At 39.1% G+C, this 17,598-nt stretch overlaps 1 protein-coding gene across 9 annotated transcripts in view; it reads left to right on the top strand.

Moving 5' to 3' along the window:
• Window positions 1-17,598, top strand: part of ZEB2 (zinc finger E-box binding homeobox 2) — a 195,256-nt gene that overhangs the window by 84,890 nt on the left and 92,768 nt on the right. The window contains exon 1 of one of the 9 annotated variants that reach the window (XM_089520078.1): window positions 5,198-5,220. The exons of the other annotated variants lie outside the window; for them this stretch is intronic. The gene's annotated coding sequence lies outside the window, so the exon portion shown is untranslated. Of the gene's footprint in view, window positions 1-5,197; window positions 5,221-17,598 lie in introns of those variants that run through there. 9 annotated transcript variants of the gene reach the window in all.

Genomic DNA, 17,598 nt, shown 5'->3' on the forward strand with positions numbered 1-17,598 from the left:
GAGGATTGTAAAGGCTTAGGTTCTCAAAGAAGGTGTAAAGGAAGCAGTTTTGCCCCACTGGTTGCCCGGGCTGTCAATTCCCATAGGTGGGCCAACCTATATTCTGCTGTATTGCAAGAAAAGATTGACATTTTCTAAGCCAGGCAGAAGGTGAATGGGATGTGCCTTCTCATGAAATTCCCTGGATGTTCTGTAGAGATGGCTCCTAGCCTCTGCCCTGTTTTGAATCCAGTAACCTATATGGACTGGCTCCCAGTCCTCTGGGCTGTTTCTCAATTAAGAAGAAAAATTTGAGGAAATAAAAAATGCTTAAGAAATGCTCTGAGGCAGGGATCTCTGTACTTCCTTTTAGTGGTTGCAATACTACCTGTCCAAATGTGCTGCAAAATGAACCCAAGTCCCTTGCCATTCTGTCACCCCTTTCATTTAAGTACTGATTGTGTACCAATGGCTTCTATAAAGGCAATCAGGAAATATTGTCAAGACAGGCATCCGATAGTAGATCATTTCATTTCCAAATTTTTAGCATCCTGAAATATCTATTTTTTAAACCTGCCTTCCCCACCAGCTAGTTTTAATTGGGTTTTGTTTATCTTTTGAGTGTATATATGTATGTCAGATGAATAACCATTTTTCAGAACTGGAGAGAGAAGCAGAAGTACTGGAAGGACAGTAACTACCATTGGTGGTGTTGGTGGAGGGGGAAACCAACATAAGCATTTACTCATCAGCAGTTCTTTTTTTGTGCTAGAAGTCTTTAAGAGTAACTTGGATGGATTCTGGTATGTTTAAATCAAAACATTTTTGTTTCTTTAAGTTAATCGTGCTAGAGAAGCCAAATGCATCATCAGACAAAAATACTGAGTGAAATAAGCTTGAGTCTGAAACACAACCCATAAACAGCATTTGGATCTGACAGTTAACTCAGAGTCAGTTCAAGTGACCACAAGCTGCTTTCCCTCTTTTTTCCCAAGCCATGAAGACATGTTTTTTGTTTGTTTGGCTGATTGAGAACATGTGCATGGTAACCTTTGTTGTGTGAGTCAGTTTACTCTGATAGCCAGCCTTAACTATGCAGTATAAATGTCCTCACACATTTCAGCACAGTAGATGTCAGCATATATTCTGTTGGCTTCCCCAGTTATGTGTGTCTTTTTCACTGTTAAGACTAAGGAGGCCAAGGCAGTTGCACAGGTTTAAAAAGCTTAGGGAGCTAGTCCATCTAGGTGTTGTGAATGGCCCCTATAAGAACCTAGGGTGAAATAAAGCACAAAGCTGACAGGCAGTTTTCTGTAATCGGGAATCTAATTTCTTTGCTTAGCCTGCTTTGCCAGCTGAAAACTACTGTTTTGCATTATTAGAAAGAAATGTACTGCATATAACTGTAATATAAAGAGACCTAGCTGCATGAAGCTATTTCCTGAAATATTGTTTTCAAAATACACCAAGTCATTTCACACTTTAACTTACACCTTTTCATTACCTGCTAATAAAACTAGAATGAATAGATTTGCCTAAACTTGTTTTGCTAATAGTGTTAGCTTCCTGGGTAAGGCAAAGCTCCTGAGATGCACATATGTACTAAATTATAATAGCCACTGTCCCCTTGCTTTCTTTTTTAAAGAAGCTTGTCTAATGATAAGAAACTGAGCTTCCTCACCCCACTACAAGATCCAACACACACTCATGTACTGGCTCTTCATCTTCCTCCCTCCCCCCACCAATGATATAAGCATCCTTGTACCATAGATAACAGAGTTAAGTATAGAAAATGCAATGTGGCTCAGCTCCCAGTCCCTCTACAGCCATGTGACTTATAAATCTTGCAAACAGGGGTGATACATCATTTTTTATTAAACTTACAACATGACTGCTGCACAAACAGTGTTTATATAAAAGGATATACATTTAATTTACTCCTAGAGAATAGTGTAAAAGAATATAAATTGCATTTTGAAAGCTTCCACCATATAAAAGTTCATCAAATATCTATATGGCATTTTAATTGAGATTTCCAAACAGCATGTCCTCCTTCAAAGTATCAAAAGAGCAAATATCTGTTGTGCAGTTATAAAATCAGCTCTAATTTTCTTACTATGAAGTTGCAGATAATCAGCCTGTAAATTTTACCCACATTATTCTCTGTGTACACGAAGCCATAAATTCAAAACAGTATGCAGGTTGGTGAAAATTGAGTTCTAGGCAGCAAAGCATGTCCATAAACTTTTCTCAGGTTATTGGAATAGAACAAATCAAAAGCTGTTCCTGGTTGTATGATATTCTCTTTTGATAGACCAGACTGCTTGTTGTTAGCAATCCAAGTGCAGAGGTTAGTCAGAGCAGAATGTAATTTCTAGCAATCTGACAGACCTGAGGATTGAAGCGGCAGGTTTTCCCTTCCGATTTCAGGGAATTGCTTCTTACTGTGACAAATGATTAGCTGTTATCTCTGACTGAATTTGATTTCTACAAGCAGCTGAGTCAGGTAACTTTGCAGCATTTTGAGGGCTTTTTTTTTTTTTTTTTTTTTTTTACAGTAAATGGAATCAGCTCTCAAACATGCCCCCCTCCCCAGTTACATGTAGCCCAAATAAAATCTTTCCTTTTGGGAACAGTGGATAACAACGGTTTCTCTCACCCTCTTCTTTCTCTCCTTTTCTTCTCTGGTTAACCAGAGGCAGATTTGCCAGTTTATCTCAACTTGTGGCTGATTGGATGGATTTAGGTAGGGGGTGAAAGAAACTTGATGGAGATGTTAACATCTGCATTCAGCTAGATCACAGGGGACTTCCTTTAGCATGGCACTGTGGAGAAAAGTCAGAGCTATCAAAGCCACATGTAAGCCATAAACAAAACTACCCAGGGTGAAATGGCATAAACTGAGGTTACTAAATTTCATTTTGCATTGTTTCCACAGAAGGGATTGGATTGTAATGTTAATCTGATTAGACTCATTAAGAATGCAGCTCACCCTAGTGCGGAGAGGTCCATTGGGAGGTTTTCTGCATCACTTAACCTCATGTTAAGGATTTAAGTGTGGCTTGACACTTTTAGTGAGATGGTGGTGGGAATTCTGTGTACTTCTGTGCTGAGGCTGAAGTCCCCATCCATACTTTTGTAACACACTGTTCTTAGTGCGCTTGGCTCTTTCAGAGTAGGACGGTGGTGGAGGAACCACAGAGGTGTTGAACACTTTGTAAGGTAAAGTGTCACAACATTAGAAGTCATTAGAACATTGGAAGGTATCTATTCGTCACCCACATAATTTGGCTTTTTGTATTTCAAATAATGTGGAATTCTGATTTTAGATAAGCAAATAAATATAGGGGGTTCTCAGATTTGGTTTTATGTGGCCAACCCATTTTCTTGGGACAGGTGAAAGTCAGGTCTTGAATTTTAATTGGTGGGTTAGACCTCTCTGCTAGGTTGTGGCCTAGGTTGTGATGGGTGACACTAATAGCATTATCAGAATACAAATCTACAATCATTAAATAATTAATGAATACAATAATTAATGAAGAAAAAGTGAGTTGACAAAAGTGTGTTCACAAATGGTGAGTCTGATTTCTGAAAAGACTGAAACCCAAATTGAACAGAATTTTTAAATAAAAGGTTATACTAGTACTGGTAGAATTGGGTATTATAAACAGGACTGAAATTGCTACAAATCTTCAGATTGGAAAGCACTTTTATGCTGCTGATGGAACCCAACTGTGTAGTGCTAATTTGCACAAGTGTGCATTTTTCTGTATACAAATGCTTTGAAACCCTATCAAGTCCTAGCTTTCTAAGATATCTTGTAGTTGCTGTGTGCCTTTAAGTCACTTCTTAAAGTGATCTAAGATGATCACAAAGTTTTCTGGGGCTGAGAGTATGTCACCCAATGGGTTTCCATGGCTGAGTGGAGAACTGAATCATCTAAAGGTAGTGAAACACATCTATGTACAGTTACCTCTCATCCTAACAATGCCAATTGCATACTTATTGCACATGTGTGTTCTCCTTGTGTAGGAATTCTGCAACCTCCTGTTAAGCTTTGACAAAGCCTAGCTGTCTTACTATGGTACTATGCGAGGTTACATGTCTTATTCCTGAGCTGCTATACTGGCAAGACCACAAGTCTATTTCTTGCTAGAAGAAATGTAGTATCCTTGTACATGAAAGGCACCATAGAAAAATGTCCCTTGATCTAGCTGAATTCCTGATTCATTGAGCAGTTCATGAAACAAGAAAGATCTTAATAAATGAATTCTATGAGATTTTTTTTTCTGTTTGACTTTCAGCACAGTAGTCCTTGGTGTCTAGTTTGAGCCTGGGGCTTAGTTTCAATCAGACTTCTGTTTGCATAAGTACCAGTGTTGCCGTCATCATCATGGCTGATAATCCTTTTTATTGTATTTGTGAATGTAAAGAATGGTCCTTCTTCCTCTCCTCTCCCACTCCTCCAATATTTTTGGTCATATGCCCTTAAAATTCTGGCTTGCTCTGGCTAGGGGTGAAATCTTATTTCTCTTCCCCCCCTCCCGCCCACTTCAACTGCTCTTGCCATTTATTGAGCAATGTAAAATGACAATGTGTCTTCAGTTAGCGGTAGCTGTAAAATAGAAGGGCATTCCTTGTGCTCACCTCTGGTTAGTGTGAAACACATCTCAGCTGAGTAATCACCTAAGTGCATCCAGAAAGATATAATAGAGTGGTTCCTAGGCAGTTTGGGCACAAGTCGAGTGGCAAATTCTCTTGAGCAATCTGGGCTGAAATAAAAATACGACTGTTATGTTGCACAACTCCCATTCCTTTCAACAAGTCACATGCAGCAGAATATCCTAGTGGATTTGATCCTGTTGGATGCTTTTGTGGCCTCTTTAAAATCCAAAATAAACTCACCCTCAGATTAAACACCCCAGAAATATCCTTTAATCTAACACGTTATTCTAAAACATAAGGTAACCACAGGTTTGTACTATGTAAATGCTTGAAAAATTGTACTGTACACATTTCAGTGAAGCAAAGGACTGAAATAGAAGGTGGGGTAAGGAAGGCAGGAAATCTGATAGGATCTGTTTGACCTGACTCAGGGTCTAACACTGGCCTAGTTCAACCCAGGGCTTGGCCGAATCAAAAAGATCCCATTTATATGTGAGCTTCATCACCAGCTCAGAGTGACAGAGCAGTTCCCGAGGAGCACACTGAGCACATCACAGTTCTCCTGTCAGGATACAGGTAAGACTGATGTGGCGTCATTAAAACTTCTTAGTTTGGGTGATTAATTTTGTTTTGTTTTACTGTCAGCTTTTGAGTTTGTTCCGAAGGCAATGGAATTAGCATGCCAGATGTTAACGGGAAGGATGTGAATTAGTTTAAATCTATAACATGCAAAGTAAATAAAGTGATAGATTTACAAAGCTGTACATTTCCTGTGCGCCCCCCCCCCCCTTTCTTCTTATCAGGGTGTACTTGAAAGGAATATGTCCTACCACAGAAGGCAAAATGCCTTGAGGGATGTAGAAAATATGAAAGGCTTTTAAAGGTTTGGACCAGGTTTCCTGTGTAGTCAGCCCTCCTGTCCCCACCTAAATGTTTGGCTTTTCCTCTTTGTCGTTGTTGTTGTTCTCCTCCTCTCACTCTCTTTCTCTTGAAGGGGAAGAGTAAACTCTCCTGGCTGCCTGGCAGTGTCAGATTAAATACCGAGATGGCGACAGGAAAAAGGCTGGGAGGAAAAACAAAAGACAGGGGGGTGAGAGTTATCAGGTTGGAGACGGAACTGCAGGCTTGTCGGACTCCAATTTACAGAAATCCAAACAGATTTTAGTTGACACGATCTACAATCATTACTGTCGGAGCAGAGCTAATTAAGAAATTAGCTTCCCTGATTGCCTGTTCTCACAGTGATGAGTAGTTGAATAATGTTGTAAGGCTGAAATGTTCTAATAACCAAAGCGTTTATCATGTATTTGAGCTTTTATAGTATGAGGCCATGTTTACTCACTCAAAATTGTCATTGTGTCACTCCAGGCTGCTCCACCTCTCCTTGTACCTCTTTTGTTACTTTCTCCTCACTCCAACTAGTGATTAGTGCAAGAGCTTCTCTGTCTCTTAGAGACATGTTGATAGATTTGTCATGGTAAAAAATGCTTTCATACCTCTTGTCAGAGGTTCCTGGGTTTTTAATCAAGCTGGTTTGTCTATCATTGTGATTGTAAATTTGGGCCATTTGGTGTCTTCTTCCAGCATTTTTGCCCAAATAAGTGCACCCTTAGGTTAGCTTTCATGACATTACAGTGACACAGAAGGTAGGAAGTCCTATGTGAAATATTTATCTACTGCTATTGAAATCTTAGGGGTTCAGTGGCTCAGTAGTTAGGGTGCTGACTCTGGCGATTGCAAGATTTGCAGGTCAGCAGTTTGAGGTCCAAATGCTGCATGAGCTCCCGTCACTAGTCCCAGTTTCTGCCAACCTAGCAGTTCAAAAGCATGTAAAAGTACAAGTAGATAAATAGGTACCACTTTGGTGGGAAGGTAACAGCATTTTGTGTTGGCCATATGATTACAGAGTCGTTTGCCACTTTCAGTTGGACAGGACTAGAAAACCTTGTCAAAGGGAAAACCTTTACCTTTACCTTTGTTGAAATCTTAGGGGCACTTTGTTAATGTCATGGAAGGACCTTTACAAGTCCAGTTGTTGTTATTGTTGTTGTTGTGTGCCTTCAAGCTGTTTCCAACTCATGGCAACCCTATCATGCAATTTTCTTGGGCAAGATTGTGACTTGCTCAAGGCCACCCAGTAGGTTTACATGGCTGAGTCAGAATTTGAACCCTGGTCTCCAGAGTTATAGTCCAACACTCAAACCATTACACCACAGCGGCTCTCCAGAAATCTAATGCCCAGTCCAAAATACCCAGTCCAAAACAAGCAAGCAACCACTTTGATACAGTGAACAACTTAGCTTGAATCAATTTGATTGGGGGGGGGGAGATACCATTTGTCAACTGTCTATCAAGTGTTTGAATTAGTTAGGTAAATCAGAGTTCATCTCTGTGGTGAAATACCAAGATTTACCACATGTAAAAAACTAAAAAAATGCAGAGAGAATGAGTGTATAGCTTGATCTTCAATTTGTCTCTTAGAAAATGCAAATATGCTTAATTTTTTAAATGTAGGATTATAATATTTGTGCATGTCTCAGAGTTAGGCATATGTAGTTTCTTCCTTCCTTCCTTCCTTCCTTTTTCTTTGCAAATACATTGCAGAAATGTGGAAGTGAGCTGCAAGAACATTTATGATCCAAAAGTAGTGCTTATAAATGCATTAAGAAGTTCTGCTGTTATTCCTCATGCAATATTAGATAGTTAAAATTAATGGAGAGAAATGCCAAAGTCATATCGGTATCAACTCTTCTCATTTAGTTACTTGAGATACTTCTTTTCATTTACTGGTCCTAGGCTGTGGGAAGTACTCACCTTTCTCCGATTACAGCTGGTGCTGTTTGGACTTGTGTTGTACCTGCTGGGTTTTTTAATTATGTAAAAGGTTAGAAAGCATCTTTCTCCAAAGGAGATATGCGGTTATTTGTTTGAAAAAAATATTCCTGTGATCACCTTCTAAATCTGGAAAGGATTAAAGCTGTTCTAAACCAATGCTTCTTAAACTACATCATGTGGGGGAATGGCAGGAGTTTCGTCCCACTGTTCCTGGGACCAGCACCATATTTGTGCCCATTTGGCACAACTCTTTCTCTCCATCCTCAAAACTCTTTTTGGACTAGCAGGAAACAACTTGTGGACTGGCACTTGTCCACAGACCACCACTTTGAGTAGCACTGCTCCAGATCACCATCTGTGGTAGACTGTGATAATCTAGAATCCAGCAGTTTTCTAGTAACAAAACCATTCCCAAAGGAATATAGAAAAAGCAGTATAATAGGAAATCAGAATAGAGGCTGGATGTGTTCACTATACTTGCTGTTGAGAGAAAAGAAAAACCTTTGTGATGTATGAACATGCAGGTGAACAAATGTTTAGCATAAAAAATGCCCAAAAGTATGGAATGATTACCTAGCTTCCTTCCCAAAGAAAGGAGTTTCTTTAGATAGCTCAGATGAGATACTGCAAAACTATCATCCCCTAATAAGATAATTCATCAGTCTGACTATGGAGGGCAGGGTATGTCTTGAGCTGTCTTATAATATCATTCACTAGATTTCTCAAAATTATCAGTCTAAAAATACTTTCTCAGTTTTCTATATTAACATAGGTACATCATTTATTTAATTTTTTAAAAAAGCAAGTCATCTCACTTCAGGAAAATGGTATGAGTGATAGGATCTTTATCTGAAGATATCACTTCTGGTTCCTGGATGATTGTATACACTTGTTTTGATTTGGCAGGTGGTGGCACATATCTCGGAAACCTCTGACACTACCCAGTATAAAGCAATTTAAGGAGGAAAAATATTTCTTGAAAGTAACTGGAACAATGTGCATTTGATACATCAAAGGAGAATGAAGGGTTTCATTTATGACTTTGGGGAAGTTTTCCTGTCAGTATGAAATATTCTTATGTATGAGTAGGGATTTACACACGTTTTTGATTGCACCTAAACAGAAAAGAGTTGATTTGATCTGAACAAGTGTAAACAGTTTCACCCTTCTTTGTCTTATATTTTTAGAGTTCAGAAATGCTTGGGACCAGAATTGTTTTGGGTTTTTTGGGTTTGGTATGTTGGTTAAGATGCCAGTTCTGATGATCAGAAGATCAGAAGGTTGGCAGTTCAAGGCCTGAATGCTGTATGATGGGGTTAACTCCTATCACTAGTCCCAGCTTCTGCCAACCTAGCAGTTCAAAAGCATGCAAATGCAAGTAGATAGATAGGTACTATTTCTCAGTGGGAAGTTAACAGCGTTCAGTGCAGTCATGCTGGCCACATGACCACCAGAGCAGTCCTCAGACAATGCTGGCTCTTTGGCTTAGAAACAGAGAGGAGCATCTCCCCCTACCATCGGTTACGGCTAGACATTCATGTCTAGGGACTACCTTTACCTTTACCTTTATGTGTGGAATATATGTAGAATATATATATATTGAGATACCTTGAGATGGGACCCATGTCTAAACATGAAATTCTTAAACCCTAAGGCAATTTTTTATACTCAGTATTGTACATAATACACAAATGGTGAGGCTGGGTTTGGAAGACCTAAGTGTAAGAAGGTAAGTTTCTGTGTCAAAGGCATGGTACAGGCCCTACTGTTACACATCTGGTTGATGGAATGTGATGTGAGGATAAAGAGGAACAGAGTCAGAATGGATAGATTAGCTGTACCTTGTTTCAGAACTCTCTCTCTCTCTCTGCATATGTGTGTGCATGTAGAAAGAGAGAAAGACAAGAGATTGTACTTTCTGGCTGGGCTTGGAAATTTACAGCTGACATAGATTTCTCTGGTATCCTATGAGTTTTGAATTGCGATTTAGATGGAAGTGAGAACCACATTGCATAGCCATCCATTTGAATTGTGGTTTTTATTCTATTATGTATGTTTATTTTATTTACATACAAGGATGGTTGGATAGCTGATGGTAAGGAGACTACCTGCTGGCTAATTAGGGACTGCAGAGCCTCTCCTGGCAGCTTGACCAGGCTGGTGACAAAAGTAAGAAGGCATCAATGTTTATCAAGAGTTCCCAGGCTGTGTCTCCTAATTAAATTAAGGTAAAGGATGCACAGTTATAAATGTCAGGAACCACTAAGCCAAATAAATACCTGGCATCCTCATCAGGGCCCTTGTACTCCTAGTTTCCATGAGACTCCTATCCATGCAGAATTTTCATAGAACAGGAAGAAGCACATTAGACATATTAGATAATGTTTTAGGGGAATGTCTCTGGAGATACAAAACCAAACAATATGTGTACAAGAGATTAATGATTGAACATCTCAGCAACAAAACTGACAATGACAAAGTGTAATCTCACCCACCTCACATCCTACCCTACCTTATGCTCTTCTTTCTTTCTGTCTGTCTCTCTGTCTGTCTTGCCATCTAGATGTCACAGTCCTCCAGGATGGAGGTTACTGTAGAGGGAGTATAGAAAATGAAGAAGTGGCTGGCGTTTTTGGGGTGAAGGTTACCCTATGACACATAGCAACAGTGAAGGAAGGTGTGTAGTGGCAGAGGAACAAAGTACATAAAGTATAGGATCAATGCATTGTATTTATATCATAAACAGAATAAAGGGGGGAATCTATGAAAACAAACATATAAATATATAAAAATATATAAAAATAAATACTTGGGCCAGATCTATCTTTTTCCGAGTAGTTTATAAGCCACTAGGGTAGGAACTATGTAACATGTATGTTCTAATGTAGACTGGACTGCAATTTTGGATCTAAATAAATGAGGTGCAGCAAAACAAGTGGACTCAGGACTGTAGCTTTTAAGGCATGATTTAAACTTCCATTGATAAAGGAAGTCATTTTTAACTATGCAGATAAATGCTTGCTGATCCCACCCCTGTAATGGCAACATAATATAGAATATACTAGTCTTGTCCATCCTGCTGTCCTCTAGATATGTTGCACTTAAACTCCAATAACACAATAATGGAAATGTGTAATTTCTTTCTGCTTTAAAACAATAAATGTACAAACCAGAAAAAAGGAAGCCAGATACAGACAACTATCACTGTAATATGACTTCCTCCTCTTCATGCATTATTTTCTTTCACACATGCAGTTTCATCTGTTCCCGCTCTCCTCTAACGGCAGTGTGCCCTGTTGTCTGAATTAGTCAAACTATAGTTAGAGCTTTCCTTTGACCTGTGATTTTTAAAAGCTGAATTCCATGCCATGATCTGGGGATAAACACCAACTATGGTTACCCAGTCCAGATATTATAGCTAACTGTGGTTCATGCAATTTGAAAATGAACAAGAGAGTCAGCGTGAGTGGAAGAACGAAAGTGCAACTCTGTGGTATGTTCCATGGTTTGAAAGATCACCTGAATTCATTCACTCTGATGAAATGGGCAAACTCACAGCAGTATAATACTAGTAGAAGTAAATTAGCGCAAGGAGAAATTGCAAACATCTCTATGGAGACAGATTTTAACCCACAGTATTTGTTATAAAGGTTTTAGTGTGTGTCAACATTGTGCCAAAATGTAATAATTAACCTGTGATAAAGTACACCTAAATAACATGGTTGAAAAGAACCTTTACACTGTATGCTTTGGAATTGTCCAATAGTGGCACTTATTTCATAAACACATTAATTTATATTGTTTCATAATGCATTTGAAATAACAGTTTTTGACAGTACTAAAATGTATTTTGAGTATTATTTACAGTTGAACTAAGCTACTCACTTCCTAAAGCAAAGTGATCTGAAAAGTATAGGTTCATGTGTGATTCTTTCTTTCACTGGACTTTCTTTTGTCAGTTTTACCTTATATAAACAATTCTGCCTGTGAGAGATATTATATGGAATTCAGATTGACTATTACTTCCTGAACAGATTTAAATTTAACACCAATTTAGTCACTGTAGAATCCCAGTATTGGAAATAACAGTTTCCATAGGGTTTCTACACAGTGCCAGAAAATATGATCTCATATGTGGGGAAAAAAGATGTGTTTTCTTTCACATGTATTTTTTTCTAATAATAATAATAATAATAATAATAATAATAATAATAATTTTTATTTTTACCCCGCCTTTCCATAAAAATGATCAAGGCGGCTTACAAAAGTTATATTTTTTTCACCTATGTTTTTCCTATATCGCAAAGTCATTCTGCTTTGTGCTAAATCTCTGAGAATGTGGTATTTTTAAAATCTTGGATGAGGCAACATTTAATATTTAATAAATCTATTTTTTTTAAAAAAATGCAATTTAATTAGAGCAAAAAGGCTATTGCTGGTTCTCATATTATTTCAGTAAAAAGAGTATTGTTACGTGAAATGAGTGAGTACAGGATAGGAAATCCATAGATTGTGTTTCCCAGAACGTTCCAAAACATAAATCCAAAAATGAAGGCTAACATGTATACTGAAGAGTTTTTAATTAAGAATTAAAACATGAACAGTAACATTACTAATACAGTGAAAAATGGGAAAAATTACTTCCAAGAACTATAATCATACATAATAATTATATTCTTTTCTGCTGCTTCACTGATATTTACAGGGTCAAGTAAGCTTCAATGCAAGAAATGACCTCAAATACCTTGCATCAGCAGAATATTCTCGTATGGAAGCAAACTTTTATGACTGTTAAGATTCACATGTAACTAACACAGATGTGGTGCTGGATTCAGATTCAGATTTATAGCCATCATCTGAAACCCAGTGAGGTGACTGGATATGTCTTGAAATTGTTGGATGCACACATTCTCATCCAGGTCTACTACACTTTTTTAAACACAACACATGATTGGTGTTGCATGATGAGTTAAATTAAGGCTGTCACATGGACAAAGCTCATAACCTTAATGACTGGGTCCAAAATTGCTAAAATCTGTAGTGTCAGTATTTATGGCCATACATCATAGTTTTTCTTGTGAATTATTTTGTATACAAAAGTGCTATTCTAATTTAAGCTGTTTCCCAGTATTTCTCCACTGTCACAATAATTTTCACTGGATTGGAACTGAACAAATTTTATTTTATTTTTGAGGGGTGAATTATTCGATTTTTGTTATATACCTAAAATATAGCATATCCAACTCAGAACAGAAAGAACTTCAATTTATAAAAGGAGATTTATGCTTATGGAAAGTATATTTTCCATTAATATATCTTCTCCCATAATAAATAATAATAAATAAAATTTTTATTTATATGCCGCCCTTCCTACGATCAGGGCGGCTTACAACAATTTAAAAAATATACCATAGATATACAAAGATACACAGTTACATAATTAAAATCAAGCAACAAGCAAAAAACCCCATAGCCCAACCTCTTGGCCACGGAAGAGGAGGGAGGCCCACAGGATATTTATTCGGGGAATGCCTGTTGGAATAGGAAGGTTTTAAGATCCTTCCTAAATTGGGCCAGGGTAGTAGACGAGCGGAGCTCTGTGGGCAGCGCATTCCAAAGGGCTGGGGCAGCTATGGAGAACGTCCTCCAAGTGGTGGAGGCCAACCTAGCCCCAGGCACCTTCAGTAGCTGCTGCCCAGACGTTCTGAGGGTGCGAGGCGGAATGTACGGGGAGAGGCGGTCCTTTAGGTATCCTGGGCCCAAGCCATTTAGGGCTTTATACAATGACAATGCTGGTCTAAATCCACTGTGCCCATTGTGATGGCATGGAGTGAGTGCAGCATAGTGTGGGGTGATGGATTTGAACCAGGAAAATGTGGTTTCAGACCACCCCTAAGCCATAAAGTGTATTTGCTAACTTTGGGGCAAAGCAAATGGGCAGGAAAAAGCGGCTCAAAACTGCTTTTTCCTAAACTGATTCAACCCCCACCAACCGCACCAGTGGCTCCCAAGGTGGTCTGGATGCAAAAGTCCCAACCGCACAGCATGCTGCTGGGTAATACTTTTTTATGATTTCCTCACCATTCCTGCGCACTATCACACAAACACACTGCCACCAGCTGCTGCCTCCTCCCTAGATGCCATCCCATTGGATGGCCACCCACTTTTGATCGGCCACATAGTCACACATAGTCACACGTGCAACTCTCCACCAGTACAGGGCATCAGAGAATCCAATCATGCTCTCCTTTATGCTCCCTTCACCCCCCCCCCCCCACTTCGCCTGAGGCCACTCCTTGGACTGTCTGTTTTGTGTATGTGATCTATGAAGATTTTCACACGACATTGCTATATCGTTCCTTTAACGTCCCAAAGTGTAGTGGAATCATCATAACAGATAGACGAATCCAGAAAGATTTTCACATGAGGCTGTTAGTGTTCTTAAATTGTTGCTGAAACATTACTGTGTCCAGTGTGTGAATGTAACTGTTTTGAAATCATTTTGTAACCATTTATTGCTGAATTCTGATATATCAATGTTTTAAGAACACTAACAGCCTCGTGTGAAATTTTTTTGGAATCGTCTATCTGTTGATTCCACTACACTTTGGGACGTTAAAGGAACGATATAACAATGTCGTGTGAAAATCTTCTCCATGAGAAATGTTACACTTTCACTTTTGGGCATTGCCACCCCCACTGCATGAGTATGGCAGCTCCATTCTATCTTAACGTGCTCCTGCAATGGGGCATTTATATACACAATCAAGAGACAGATCGCTCCTTTAGAATCACTGTAGTGTCACTGCATTTAGATGTATGTGTGAAGGTACACACTTTCCAGGAAAGAGCAGAAAAAAATCAGCTCCTTTTTAGTGCAGCTTTTAACCCCAGAAAGTGGTTTGGGTGAGGTTTCTGGCTGTCTTCGAGGCATGCATCATCTAAATGCCCTGCCTCAAAACTGGCCAGAAACCAGTTTATTTTGTTCATTTTGGGGCTTTGTTTCAATCAGTGTTTCACCATTGTGTTACAAAGGCACATTAAAAATTGGAAGTGTGTGTTTTAAAAGGGATGAGAGAAGAGTAAGTGAAACCCATGTATACTACCATAAATGCTTGAGGAAAGCATAAAATATAAATAAGATAATCAAGAATAGCAACAAACCAATACTGATAAACAAAAGGAATAGAATTCCAAGGAGAGTCCCCAAACCATTGAACTTGAATTAAATGCTACTTGAATGGTATTTATGCCAACATTGTAAGTAGATCATTTGAGCCAATGGGATTAGACTATGTGTTAAAGAACATCCATTTATCAAGTGGAAAGAGAACCCTGTTTTTCTGAATCATGGTTCTTTTACTAGAACCACCAGCCCTGCTGCTGTCAAGGCAGAAACCAGGGTTGTTACATGTTGAATTTTCATAGCAATTAAGATATTTAACACAAGTATTTCTGTAATTACAATATGTTGGGTAAATTCTGCAGTGCTCAATAGCTCTCAAACTCACCTGCCAACTGTGTAGTAGCCTAAGGCTGCAATATATACAATCAGAGAAGGAGCTGATTACCTTTGTGATGATCTGCTTAGTTTGTTTCCCTCCTTCTGTTAACACAATATCCAGACACATTTATTGGTTTGTCATTTAATAGGAAAGGTATATACTTCTTTTAAAAAGTACAAGCTAAATTTTATTATGATGACTCTGAGTTTGCAAACTTGCAGCTTGCTGCACTGCTACGGCTAGAGGAGAGCTTGAGAGATTTCTGTAAAGCCAAGCGAAGTAGACCAGCAACTGCATTAAAAACTTAATTGTGCTTGTCACTTGTAGCTGGGTAGCTTAATTCAAAGTCGAAAAGGCTTGTGAATTTTTCAGTCTGAGGACTAATCTGAAAGAAGTATTTATTTATTTACTCATTAAATTTATATAAGACCACTGGCTGAATACCCTCTGGGCAGTTTAGCAACAAGACAACACAAAACTATCAATAAATTTGAAATGGATGCTATCCTGCTCACTCTAAATTACTAAACCATTTAAAAAGAAAAAGAACTAAGGAACACTTTGTCATCTAATAAGAAGATCACAGCTGATCTATAGAAGACTTGTCACAGAAGTTTATGGTGAGCAATAGCGTATTGAGACTCAAGGGGAAAGAATACTGTAAGTGTCTTTAGGCATATGGTATATCTAAACTGTGTGCCATTGAAGGCTTTGGGGTTAACAGTGGCATGCAGCTTTCCTTAATTGTTGCATACTGTTATACACTGTCACAGGGACATGGCACACATTATGACTCCTGTGCTGAAGCCATCCAAAGTCTTCTTGCAATGCATCTGTTGATGATGCAGTGTGCCACCATTGTTTTGTGAGCCACTTTTAATCATCTGGAGCTTCACAATGATGCTGGTGCCAGGAACCATGTGAGCACTGATCTCAGTGATTAACCACTTGTATGAAATGGCACACATCAGTTCAGTACCTGACAGCAGTCATGCGGTTGGGATCATCCATGTCTCTTGAACCACTCCAACTTACTGCTTTGACACTCCTCTTTCCCAGCCCCTTTCTCTTCTACTGCGTATTGTGGCAATCATGACTCCAAGTTTGCCCTAGAGCAGGCTCAAGGAAAGGTTTGGAAGATACCACAGAGGGAAGGAACTGCGGGTACTGCATCCTCTCTTGGCGTCTTTCTGGAGCTTTAAAGGGATATACACAATCTCTGAACAAATGTACTTATGTGCTATAGAAATTTGCCTGTTTACGATACACTTCCTAGGGAACAGCTGTAAGATATGAAGGGTGACCTTTGTTTGTAAGTATCATGCAGTGGATACACACTTAGGAGCTGCAGCAATTACTTTGTGGATCCCCAGCCCTTTCTGTCATGTGCTTCCCATATTTACAAAGAAATATCCCCTGTTTAGCTCCCATGGTGTTTACTGGAAGACACTGGAAGCTGCACCGAGGGCATCAAGGATCTTATCATCAGTTATGTTTCTCAACCAAAACCTTGGGTCATAGACCTGCTGTCCCTGCCCTTTCAAGGCTTAATTTCTGCTGCATCTAAGTTCCCTGTTTTGTTCTTATCTGACTGTTTGTGAAAGGAGTTAACAGCAGATGTCCTGTACCTAAGATTTCACCCTCCACCAAAAACATTTCAGATCTTAAAACATTCATTGTCTGTATTCTTTGATTTCAGTGAGAACCAAGAACCATTAGATGTGTTATTTGAAGCACTTACCCAGCTGTGGTGAGCCCACTCCATAATTGAATGGGTTGTTGTAGGGCTTGTATATCTGCACTAAAATAGGGCCTGGCTTAAAACATTCTAGTCACCACATGACAACAATATGACCAGCTGTGAGACCCTTGGCATATGGCAGCCTGATGTATATGGGCGGTTTGGAAGGAGCAAGGCTACTCCCTCCCCTCCAGAAAAGGCCATATTTGGGGTGAAAACAGGGGGGGCTGAGAGAAGGAAAGAAAAGAAATCCATTTGCCTTGTTTCTTGTGGCAGAGCTAAGGGGCAAGATTGATGTACAGGATGGGGTCTAAAAGCTGTTGTTAGAGGAGCAGACGCACACACAGAAACAGCGTAAGGCTGACACATAAATCACCTAAGCACTACTAAATCCCCAAAGGCATTCCCATTAAGTGGAATTCTATCCCTATTAGGCAGCAGTCATTGCTATTAAGTATCATTAGGTTTAAATCTGCCCCCAGAAAGAGGGCAGATTGGTGCAGGGAGTTTTTGCCTGAGTAACGACGACATCAGAACTGGACGCTGAGCAGATATCCCAGTTGTAACCTCCCTTCCCCCTCCATGACTTCATGGCACTCAGTGCGGGAATGGAATTGAATGTGTCCACTCCCAGTACATCACATTAAGGTTAAAAATATATCTCTCAGTCTGCATTCTCTGAGTTCCAGGCAGGGTGAAATAATATTCAGCACTGCATGTTAAATAGTATTTCCACACTCAACTTTTACATTGCTTTTTCAAATATCTTGAACACCATAATGGCCTTGTTGAAAGAAAGAATCAAACTGGAATATATTTGCTTTTTTTTTTTCACCTACCGTCTGTTTTGTTTGGGTTTGTTAAAGCAAGAAA

This window comes from Sceloporus occidentalis, unplaced genomic scaffold, assembly GCF_023333645.1.
Source record: "Sceloporus occidentalis isolate IW3139 unplaced genomic scaffold, rSceOcc1.0.p SCAF_4, whole genome shotgun sequence".
NCBI lineage: Eukaryota > Metazoa > Chordata > Lepidosauria > Squamata > Phrynosomatidae > Sceloporus > Sceloporus occidentalis.